Source organism: Lathyrus oleraceus, chromosome 1 (assembly GCF_024323335.1).
Source record: "Lathyrus oleraceus cultivar Zhongwan6 chromosome 1, CAAS_Psat_ZW6_1.0, whole genome shotgun sequence".
NCBI classification, from domain to species: domain Eukaryota; kingdom Viridiplantae; phylum Streptophyta; class Magnoliopsida; order Fabales; family Fabaceae; genus Lathyrus; species Lathyrus oleraceus.
In genome coordinates this window covers 336,248,705-336,260,557 of record NC_066579.1, presented here as the reverse complement: position 1 = coordinate 336,260,557, position 11,853 = coordinate 336,248,705, and the positions used below count along the sequence as shown (strand labels likewise).

Here is an 11,853-nt window from a genome sequence, read left to right as displayed (position 1 = left end):
CTTTTTCTTCTATTTTCTTTCTTTCGTTGATTTGTATGCCACGCACTCGCTCACAAGGCGAACCGCTCTATTTACGAATCAACGATATCGAACTATATCTCCGAGTCTTACGACGAATTCGGGAATATCGTGCTGCGAACAATCTCCCTCCTGTAGACCTTCCTGATTTCAAAAAACATTTTTCCTTCGATACCCGAGATGGCAGAACCAGCTCGTGCTCTTAGAGATTACGCCGCTCCATCGCAAGATGAACCGCATTCAAGTATTGCTCCGCCCGCAATCGAAGCAAACAACTTTGAACTTAAACCTTCGCTGTTGCAGGCTGTGCAACAGAACCAATTCTCTGGAAATCTTACCGAAGATCCAAACCTTCATTTATCCGTATTTGTCCAATACGCTAATACTGTTAAAGCTAATGGTGTCACTTCAGAGGCAATTCGACTTCGTCTTTTTCCTTTCTCATTAAGAGATAGCGCTAGAAGATGGCTTCAATCACTTCCTTCCAACTCAGTCACCACATGGAACGAGTTGAAGAAAGTTTTTCTTGCCCGATATTTTCCGCCAAGCAAAACAGCTATGTTAAGAGCCCAGATAAACGGATTTAAACAGAAAGACAACGAGTCTCTTTTCGAAGCATGGGAAAGATACAAAGACATGATGAGACTTTGCCCACACCATGGTTTGGAAGACTGGTTAGTAATTCACACATTTTATAATGGTCTCTTATACAATACAAGGTTAACAATAGACGCCGCTGCAGGTGGTGCACTAATGAACAAACCCTATGCTGATGCTTACCAGCTTATCGAGAGCATGGCCCAAAACCACTATCAGTGGGGAACCGAACGAACAACGGTGGAAAAACCTCAACCGAAAACTGGCATGTACGAGATAAGTAACCTTGATCACGTCAATGCAAAAGTGGATGCTTTGGTCCAGAAAATTGAAAGTTTAAATGTATCACCTCCAGCCGCCGTGGTTGCTATAACTCAGAATTGCGAGGTCTGTGGAATCCAAGGCCACACTCCTGCGGAATGTCAACTCTTGACTGGAATCCAAGCAGAGCAAGTAAACTATGCTCAAGGAAGCCCCTATTCGAATACCTATAACCCAAATTGGAAGAACCATCCAAACTTTTCATATAAGAGTAATAATGCTTTATACGCACCTGGACAGTCTCCAAATCAAGCCCCATCTATACCTCCGGGATATCAGAAACAGAATCCTAACAATAATACCCCTAGAAAATCCAACTTGGAAATCATGATGGAAAACTTTATAGCTTCCCAACAACAAACCAATAAAGATTTCTTAAACCAGAACATACACACTGGCGAACAACTTAAACAACTAGCAAGCAAAGTAGATGCCTTGGCTACCCATAACAAAATGCTAGAAACACAAATATCTCAAGTAGCTCAACAACAAGCACCTACTGCTGCCCCAACTGGTACATTCCCTGGACAGCCCCAACCCAATCCGAGAAGCCAAGCTCATGCAATTATATTAAGAAGTGGAACGGAAGTGGAAGGACCGTCTGACCCAAGGATAGAAAACCAAAACCCTAAGAAATCTACTGAGGAAAGTGAACCTAAGGAAAAGGAAGAGAGTAATAAGGAAACCCTAGAAAAGAAGGAACCTTATGTACCTCCACCACCTTACAAACCACCTATACCTTACCCTCAAAGGCTTGTTAAAACCAAAGATGTAGGCCAATTTAGAAAATTTGTTGATCTCCTTAAGCAATTAAACGTTACAATTCCGTTTACCGAAGCTATTACGCAGATGCCCTCATATGCTAAATTCTTAAAAGAAATCCTTTCTAATAAGAGGAAACTTGAGGATAGCGAAACCGTTACACTCCCTGCCGAATGTAGCGCTATAATCCAAAACATGCCCCCTAAACTCAAGGATCCGGGTAGTTTCTCTATACCCTGTCACATAGGAAAATTTGTCATCGACAAAGCCTTATGCGATTTAGGAGCCGGAATTAGCGTTATGCCTTTATCCATATGTAAGAAACTGGAAATGGGAGAATTAAGACCGACCAAAATGTCTGTGCAATTAGCAGATCGTTCCATCAAATATCCTGTAGGAATCCTTGAAAACGTTCCCGTACGCATAGGTCAGTTTTACATTCCCACTGACTTCACAATTATGGACATTAGAGAAGATGATACTACACCTATTATACTAGGAAGACCATTCTTAGCAACTGCCGGTGCAATCATAGACGTAAAACGAGGACGACTCACCTTCGAAGTAGGTGAAGAGAAAATTGAATTCATTCTTTCCCAATTCTTGAAAGCACCTGCAATAGAAGATACATGTTACTTCATGGATATCATCGATGAATGCATAAAAGAAGCAAAGTCAGGAGAAGACAAATCATCAGACTATCTTTTAGAGGACAAATCTAACCAATGTTTAGCAATAACACCGGACCCTACGCAGTGTCTTAACAAACCAACCCCTGATTTGAAAACACTTCCCAAAAATCTGAGATATGAATTCCTAGACTTAGAACTTGAACGACCTGTGATAGTTAATGCCGATCTAGGAAGACTCGAAACAGAAAAACTCCTACATATCTTAAGAAAATACCCAACCGCACTAGGATACCACATAACCGATCTTAAAGGAATAAGCCCTTCTATTTGTATGCACCGCATCATGTTAGAAGAAGACTGTAAAACCTCTAGGGAACACCAGAGAAGACTAAATCCGATCCTAAGTGAGGTAGTAAAGAAAGAAATAACCAAGTTATTGGAAGCAGGTATTATATATCCTATATCTGATAGCAAATGGGTTAGTCCTGTACACGTTGTACCAAAGAAAGGAGGCATAACCGTTATTGAAAACGAAAAAGGAGAAACTATAACTAAACGAATCGAATCGGGATGGAGAATGTGCATTGATTATAGGAAACTAAACAAAGCAACCCGAAAGGATCATTTCCCTTTACCATTCATTGACCAAATGTTAGAACGATTAGCTAAACATTCACATTTCTGTTATTTAGACGGTTATTCAGGCTTCTTTCAAATACCAATTCACCCTGATGACCAAGAAAAGACAACATTCACATGCCCTTTTGGTACCTTCGCTTATAGACGAATGCCGTTTGGTCTGTGTAATGCCCCTGCAACTTTTCAAAGATGCATGATGGCGATTTTCGCCGACTTTCTCGAAAACATCATGGAAGTATTTATGGATGACTTTTCTGTATACGGACAAAGTTTCGAAGAATGCCTTGAAAACCTGGAAAGAGTTCTTGAGCGATGTGTAAAAGTAAACTTAGTACTTAATTGGGAAAAGTGCCACTTTATGGTACAAGAAGGAATTGTTTTAGGACACATCATCTCGAACAGAGGAATTGAAGTAGACAAGGCCAAAATAGAGGTAATCGAAAATCTTCAACCCCCAAGAACCGTGAGAGAAGTACGAAGCTTTTTAGGACACGCCGGTTTTTACCGACGATTCATCAAAGACTTCTCTAAGATAACTAAACCCTTAACCGGACTGTTGATGAAAGATGCTGAATTCATATTCGACGATAACTGTTTAAAAGCATTTCAAACTCTTAAACAAGCATTGATCTCCGCACCCATTATGCAGACACCAGACTGGAATGAACCATTCGAAATAATGTGCGATGCCAGTGATTATGCTGTAGGTGTTGTTCTAGGACAAAGAAAGGATAAAAAGCTTCACGTTATATATTACGCTAGCAGAACCCTGGATGAAGCACAGATGAATTATGCCACAACCGAGAAAGAACTCCTAGCAGTGGTATTTGCGCTAGATAAATTTCGTTCTTACTTGGTAGGAGCCAAAATAATAGTTTACACCGATCACGCTGCTATCAGGTACCTTTTAACAAAAAAAGATGCTAAACCTAGACTCCTAAGATGGATCTTGTTACTACAAGAATTCGACTTAGAAATCAAGGACAAGAAAGGAACTGAAAACGTAGTAGCAGACCACCTCTCTAGACTTGAGAACCTTGAACCGGAAAGAACATCCATTAATGATGATTTCTCGTATGACAAACTCATAGCGACTTTGGAAGAGAACAACTCCGACATGCAAGTAGAAACCACCTTAGCTATATCTGTCACACCATGGTACGCTGATCTAGTCAATTATTTAGCTGCCGGAATAGTTCCACCTACTTTATCTTACCAGCAGAAGAAACGATTCTTCCACGACATAAAACACTATTACTGGGATGATCCCTTACTTTTCAAAAGAGGCCCCGATGGTATTTTCCGTCGATGTATACCCGAAGAAGAGGTAGAAAATATAATCCAACACTGTCACTCCGCTCCTTATGGTGGACACACAAGTACATCCAAGACCTGCTCCAAAATCCTACAAGCTGGCTTTTATTGGCCAACTATTTGGAAGGACGTGCATACGGCTATTAAGGAGTGTGACAGATGTCAACGCACGGGAAACATATCTAGACGTGACGAGATGCCACAAAAAGGTATTTTGGAAGTAGAGATTTTTGACGTGTGGGGGATAGACTTCATGGGACCTTTCCCATCCTCTTTCGGTAACAAATACATACTTGTGGCAGTTGACTACGTATCAAAGTGGATCGAAGCTATAGCTTCTCCAACAAATGACACCCGAGTAGTAACTAGACTCTTTAAAAATATAATATTTCCGAGATTTGGCATCCCAAGAATAGTAGTCAGTGATGGTGGATCGCACTTTATATCCAAGGTACTCGAAAAACTACTACTTAAATATGGAGTGAGACATAGGATAGCAACACCTTACCACCCTCAAACCAGTGGACAAGTGGAAGTGTCTAACAGAGAAATCAAGCAAATTCTAGAAAAAACGGTCGCCACTTCAAGGAAAGATTGGTCATTGAAATTACCAGAAGCTTTGTGGGCATACCGAACTGCTTATAAAACCCCCATAGGGACGACCCCATTTAAGCTCATTTATGGAAAATCCTGTCACCTCCCGGTAGAATTAGAACATAAAGCCTATTGGGCTATTAGAAATTTAAATTTGAATTATAAAGCCGCCGGTGAAAAGAGAATCCTTGACATAAACGAATTAGAGGAACTCAGAAGAGACGCCTATGAAAATGCCAAAATCTATAAAGAAAGAACAAAACAATGGCATGACAAGCGTCTATCAAGGAAAATCTTCAAGCAAGGCGACGCAGTACTTTTATTTAACTCTAGACTAAAGTTATTCCCGGGAAAACTACGATCCAGATGGTCAGGACCTTTTCATATCACTAAAATCTTTCCCAGTGGAGCGGTAGAAATAAAAGGACAATCTACAGAACCGTTCACCGTAAACGGGCAACGTCTGAAACATTATCACTATGCGGAAACCAACGAGGATTCGCAAATTCTACACTTAGACGAAACGCCCCCAGGACCCATCAATTATATTTAACAGTTTCTTTGTCGAGCTTGCGACGTGTAAACAAAGCGCTTGGTGGGAGACAACCCACTAATTAGTTTGCTATTTTCTTATTCTATTATTATCATTTCACTATTTTCTTTCTTAATTATTCTTTTAATTTTTTTGTTTAGTATTCATTCTTTATTTATTCAAAATATAAAAAAATATAATAATAATAATTTTTCTTTCTTTCGGCATTTGGCCAAATCCTGACTTAAACTCATGTCTTCTTTTTCTCTAGCTAGCACTAACCAGATGGGACATATTGATCGTATGGGTATCAAGTTCAGAGGAATGGCTCAGAAACAAAAGTTTGAAGAACTAGCCACTAGGGAGATGCTACCTAGTCTTTATGCTGATGATTGGGCGATGACTGCCCTTGGATTGAGACAGAGTGTCCTGTATCTGCTGAATCAGATAGGATGGGAGACATCCCCTATCCTAAGACATTTCACCACCTACCGGAGGCTCACACTAGAATTCCTTAGTTCATTAATCTATCTACCTAGCCGTGGAAAAGGAATTAGCAGAGGTTTTATTCAGTTCAGAATGTTCAACATGGAGTACCAATTTAATATTAGAGACTTTACCAACCTTTTGGGTTTTCCTACCTCCCTTGATACATTCACTGTAAGCCAGGAAGAACTTTTTGAATATAGAGAGCTTGAACACTTTTGGGGTAAGCTGACTGGAAATGATGAGCCCGAAGAACATGAGTTTCTCTCTGGAAACATACATAACCCGGCTTTTCGCTATTTCCATAAGATCCTGACCCACACTTTATTTGGGAAGAAGCCAAATAGTACTTCAGTTTCACGTGATGAACTCTTCATCATATTTTGTGCTTCCCAGAACCGTCCAGTAAACGGCGCTACTTTTATGTTAGCTAATTTGGACCACCTTATCCAGGATGAGCGAGCACCCATTAGAATAGGCGGTTTGATAACCATGATAGGTAATGCTATTGGATTGCGTCAGCCTATGCTTGACCTGAACCCTTTTTGTGGCATTACTACTATGAGTATACCCTTCCTCTTCAACACTATGTTCATAGCGAACTTAGGGTCTGATGAGTTTGAGCTTATGATTGATAACCAGGTTCTTTGCTTATTCACCATGCCCGATCCTAGGACTAGCGTTCATAACAGCAGTAACTGGCTTTACAACCTGAACGAAACCCCTACTCCTGCTAGATCCACTGAATCCATCCAGGACTATGAGATTTGTGATGAATATGAGCACTATGTTGACCATATCTCTCATGCTGAATCTGACCCTCAGACACCTTCCGGCTACTATGATATTGATCCTCCTCCTCAGCCTGTCCTGACCGAAGAATCAGCCATGCCTGATCTCCGACATCATATGCCAGGAACAGATATTAAAACCGTCATTGAAGCCTTGATGTCAGAGCATCACGCCCTCAGGGAAGATTTCCACAACTTGAGGCATGAAGTCCTAGAATACATGAGCAGCACGGCAAGTCAGTTACGTATGTTGCGGCATCGTGTTAACTCTTTTGCTCCTCCGGCCAGAGATCCGAAGATAGATGGAATTTAGTTATTTCTTTCTAAGTTATTCAGTTTTAGGCTAGATTTTTCATTAATGTTATTTGAATTCATGTTCGCATTTATTTTCCTTTCATTTCATTGTTTTCCCTTCCTGTATTACATTATGTTAATTTTATTAAAGCTTTTATTTAATTTATGCAATGGCTATGTTCTCTACTGTTCTACTGTTACTCAGAATGAATTATTATTATGTGAAATAGAATAGCATGCAACACAAATTAATTAGCTAAATTAAATAGAACAATCTAAAAACCAAATAAAACAAAATAATCAAAATAAATTCATCTCCAGATTAATTATGTGAAGCGCTGCTGAATGCCCTGCCAAAAAGAACTGTGTGACGAGCGTCACACACTCCATGACGAACGGCACGCATAACTCCTGTTACGAACGTCACACCCTTGTGACGAGCGTAACGCCCCTCAGACATGTGAACGTTAGGGAGCCGTTGGAGACGAACGTTACACCCCTTACCTTTTTACATTCCCCATTCACTTTTCATTTAACCACACTTAATTACTCTTCAACCACTTTTTCTTTCTATCTTCCAATCCTTCTCCTATAAATACCTACCAAAACCTCCTTCATTCACCACAAACAATTCTCTCATATCAAATATACAATTCTTTTCCACTCCAAATCACTCCTTCAAAATTCATCACAATGGCGGGAAATCAAAATTTCGGAAATATCATCTTCCGATCCGGAGATGACAACTATCAGCAAGAGCAATTCGAGCGCTTCCAGCAGCGAGGCGTCGTTTCCACCAGGTACCCCGATTTACCTTGCTTGCAACAATTAGGCTTACTCCAAGGTATCGAGTGGATGCTCCGTAAAGCCGATTTAACCTTCCTTTGCACTCATAACCAACCCACCTACCCTTCCCTAACCTTAGAATTCCTAAGTTCTTACGACTACACCACTCCCGCCGGTGAAGATGAATTTCTGACCGGTACCGCAACCTTCCGTATGTTGAACACCGAGTACTCCTTAACCCAACGCCAATTGAGTACCATGCTACATTTTCCCACAGAAGGTCTGCTTCATGCCAGAATCCCTCCAACCTCAAACTGGAACACAGTTGGCGTTTTTGGCCTTTTTAAGAAAATTTCCGGTATCGAGACCTACAACTGGGAAGAACTCCTTCTCTCCCATATACATAACCCCACCATCCGTTACTTTCTCCGTATCCTGCAAAACACACTTTTTGGAAGACCAAACAACAGTAAGGTCAACTCAAAGGAGTTATTTTTCCTCCAGTGCGTTTTCGAACCGGATACTCAGGTAAACGCCGCCTCTTTTCTCTTTCATCATATCCGCACCTTATGTGCTAGAGGCCGGCAACCCTTTATAATTGGTGGATTAATAACATCCATAGCACTTGGCCTGAACCTAGGGGATAAACTCCAAACTTTAGAATCCCTACCTCCCCTGTCTATGGATATCAGCTATTGCCGCTCCAGCCGCCTGATTAAAAACAGAGTAGGCGGAGGATATTATCTTATGGTGAACAACCAGGCAGTCCCAAGCGTTGTTCTACCAAATACTGGCCTCACTGATGTCACAAACCCCGACCGCCACCTCTATGATCTAAACGCTCCTGAAACCACCGAGCCTTTACAAACAAACCCACAAACAGATGAGTTTGAAGAAATGGAACAAGGTGATCATCCGCCTACACAACAGTCAGTCCCGCTCAACCCTTCCGGCAATACAACTGGCCCATCCTCCCAACGTCGTCGACGAAGAAGGCCTGCAACCAACGACAACATTATGGATGCTATCGATGGTATGCAGGCACAGAATGCAGAGATGATGCAGATGATGCGTCAAATGCAACAGCAACAGAATGCTCGGAATGCCATAACCGACCAGCGGTTTACTGAGTTGTTTAGCAGGTTCGACAACTTAGACATACGTCAAAGATCACCAGGTCCAAGAACCAGAGGCGGAAGGCAGCCTTAGTTGTTATTTTCTTTGCATTTCCATTTCGTATTTCTTTCCCTTAAAACATTGAGGACAATGTTTAGTTTAAGTATGGGGGGGGAAACAATATTCTTCCTATTTCCATTTTTCAAGTATGTTACCTTCCCTTTCATTGTTATTTCCCTTTCTTATTATGAAAAAAAAAAAAAAAAAATATTTTAAGTTAAGTCCCTAGTGTGAAATATTTCTATTATCTATTCCCTCAATTTTCTTGAGCCATATCAAAAAAAAAAAAAAAAAAAATTTTTAACACACCCAATAAGTATAAAGGTCGCTTACTTTATAAAATTTGAGTGAAATCAAAACAAAATCATTACCATAACAACGCTCTGAGAACCTCAATATGTTAGATCAGGATAAGTACCTATTATACCGATTCCTTGAACTTTTAGTTCTATGGCAACCCCAAGTAGTTTATACAGAAGTCAGCACCATCTTAATAGCAAACTACGTGGAGAGCCGATGAATATAAGTGAATGATCCCCAAAGTAACCTAAGATATATAAATATATCAAGAAATGCACTAATTAAATTAGGTGATCCTTACCAGATCATTTAATCTAAAGGTTGCAGATCATGCAAAAGCACAATACGAAAGATCCATTATGAGTTGGTTCAGTAGGAATCTGGTACTGAACTTGGTAGGGCGGACTACGGTTCGATCCCCCGCAATTTGCAATGGACTGAATAATGAAGTTATCCGACTTATGTACCAGAACTTCTAGCTAAAAGCGGATCATAATCACTAACCGGTTACTCCACTACGTGCGCGAAAAGATAAAGGGCTTAATGTGATTTCGCTAGAATGAAAACGGGTAAAATAAGACTAAAGGAACCAGGATAGCTATCATAGGGTACTTGAACTGATTTGCATAAGGTAGGGTTATCTAAGTTGTAACGGTAGTTGTTGATGTCAAGATTAAACTCAAGTCCTCCTAAACAAAAATCCATTTACAACCTAGTACGAATTGATGTGTGCTTTGAAATTTCATCTGGCTAAAACTTTTAACAAGTTCTATACTGAATTTTGCTTGAGGACAAGCAAAGATTTAAGTATGGGGGAGTTTGATAACACGAAATTATATCACATTTTAAGACTTAATTCAATTAGATTATATTATCATTTACTTTAGTTTATCTCATTTTATCAGATATTATGCAGTATTTCCTTGCTATTTATGTCAGGTATCCATTTTGAAGCAAAAGTGAAAAAGGGAAGAAAAGGAGGTGTAGAAAGGAGTAAAAAGGAAACAAATATCAAAGATCAAGCCCAGCCCAAAGAAAGCGCACGTTGTGCCTGTGACGGGCGTCACAAGGGTTGTGACGAGCGTCACACTAAAAGCACCCCTGTGACGAGCGTCACACATGGTGTGACGAGCGTCACACCATTCCACTAGCTTTTTGGCGCAAGTCACGCCCTCAGAAGAATTGAAGAGACGTTGAGAGAGTTCGTGTCCTATGCCCACGCCGTGTATTTAGCCATGCTGAAGACTCGTGGGAAACAAAAAGCAGTTAGAAGCACTACTATAAATAGCTACATTAGAAACCTAAAAGGGGTCCGCTTCCTCTCCCCTCTTTTGCCGTCTACTCTGCCGAAGCTTTTCAAACCTTCTGTTTTAGCTTTTGCTTATTTTTCTTTTCCAGCATTGTTTATTTTATTTATTTCTTTTGCAAGCTTTACATTCTTTTTCCCTTGCAAATTTACCTTTCCCGTTTTAGCTTTTAGATATTTTTCACATAATAGTTTCTACACCGGAAACTATTGTGCAACTTTATACCGGATTTAACCTTACGTTATATTCCAGTTTTATTTCCTTGATTTAATTTACTGTTTAATTGAAGAATCCAAGAACAAATCCTACCGGCTTGTGGTGGAGTGTTCAAGACTATTGTATTACGCATTCAGGTTCTTTAATCATTATTTAATATTTTGTTTTATTATTTATCTATATTATCTGCCTGAAATGAGTCTGTTTATGCATGATATAAATTCTTATTTATTTAGCATGTCTGGCTAATTTGCCTAGGTATCGGTATGTAAAGTAAGCAGAATAAGGGATCAAGACTGAGTCGGTCTATCTAAACTAAAAATCAAAATCAATCTTTTTACGGTCTCAACTTACAGGTTTAATAACAAGATTTTTTACAAAAGTAAAAGACATAAAGAAGTTAAAATCAATAGAGCGAGAGTTTGAGATTTTAACTGGACAGTGTAAGTTAGGCATTAATTCTAGATCAGGGCGAGAGCAAGTTTTAGAGTTAATTAAATTCTGACCTTTTCCAAAAAGTATTTTTAAAGATTGAATGTGAGGACGAGAGTTAAGCATTTGGATTTGATTATATAACCTAAGTCAACAAAGCGAGAGTTTGAGATAAGGGTGTTTAAAACGGTCAGTATTTTCTTAAAAGGAGTTTCTGCAACTTTATTGTTTTCAAAATATGATTTTTGACTTAATTATAAGTGACAGCTACATTAATATAAAATCATGGTTTATTCAACAGAGCGAGAGTTTGAGATAAAACCTTTAACCAATAAAGTTAACCGAAACGATTCATTTTAAAACCAAGAAACCGACAAAGACTTGATTCCCTAGTTTTGACGAACTACATACCGATATCCGTTTCATTAATATTTAATCTAGATATTAGTTTAGCTCTTAGTTTTTCCCCAAACAATCAAACATTTTCACCTTAGATTTACGTAATAACCTTAGATAACGGTATATCGATTCATAAGTCCCTGTGGGATCGATATCTTTTAAAACTACGCGATAGAACTGTGCACTTGCAGTTTGTATCCCATTCTCGACTCACCCAGTCGAAGATCAGAAGGCAGTCAATGAAAATCAGAAAGTCA

General features: G+C 39.5%; 1 pseudogene; it reads right to left on the bottom strand.

The window, feature by feature from the left end:
• Window positions 1-583: 583 nt before the first annotated feature.
• Window positions 584-683, bottom strand: LOC127116465 (uncharacterized; annotated as a pseudogene).
• Window positions 684-11,853: the final 11,170 nt, after the last annotated feature.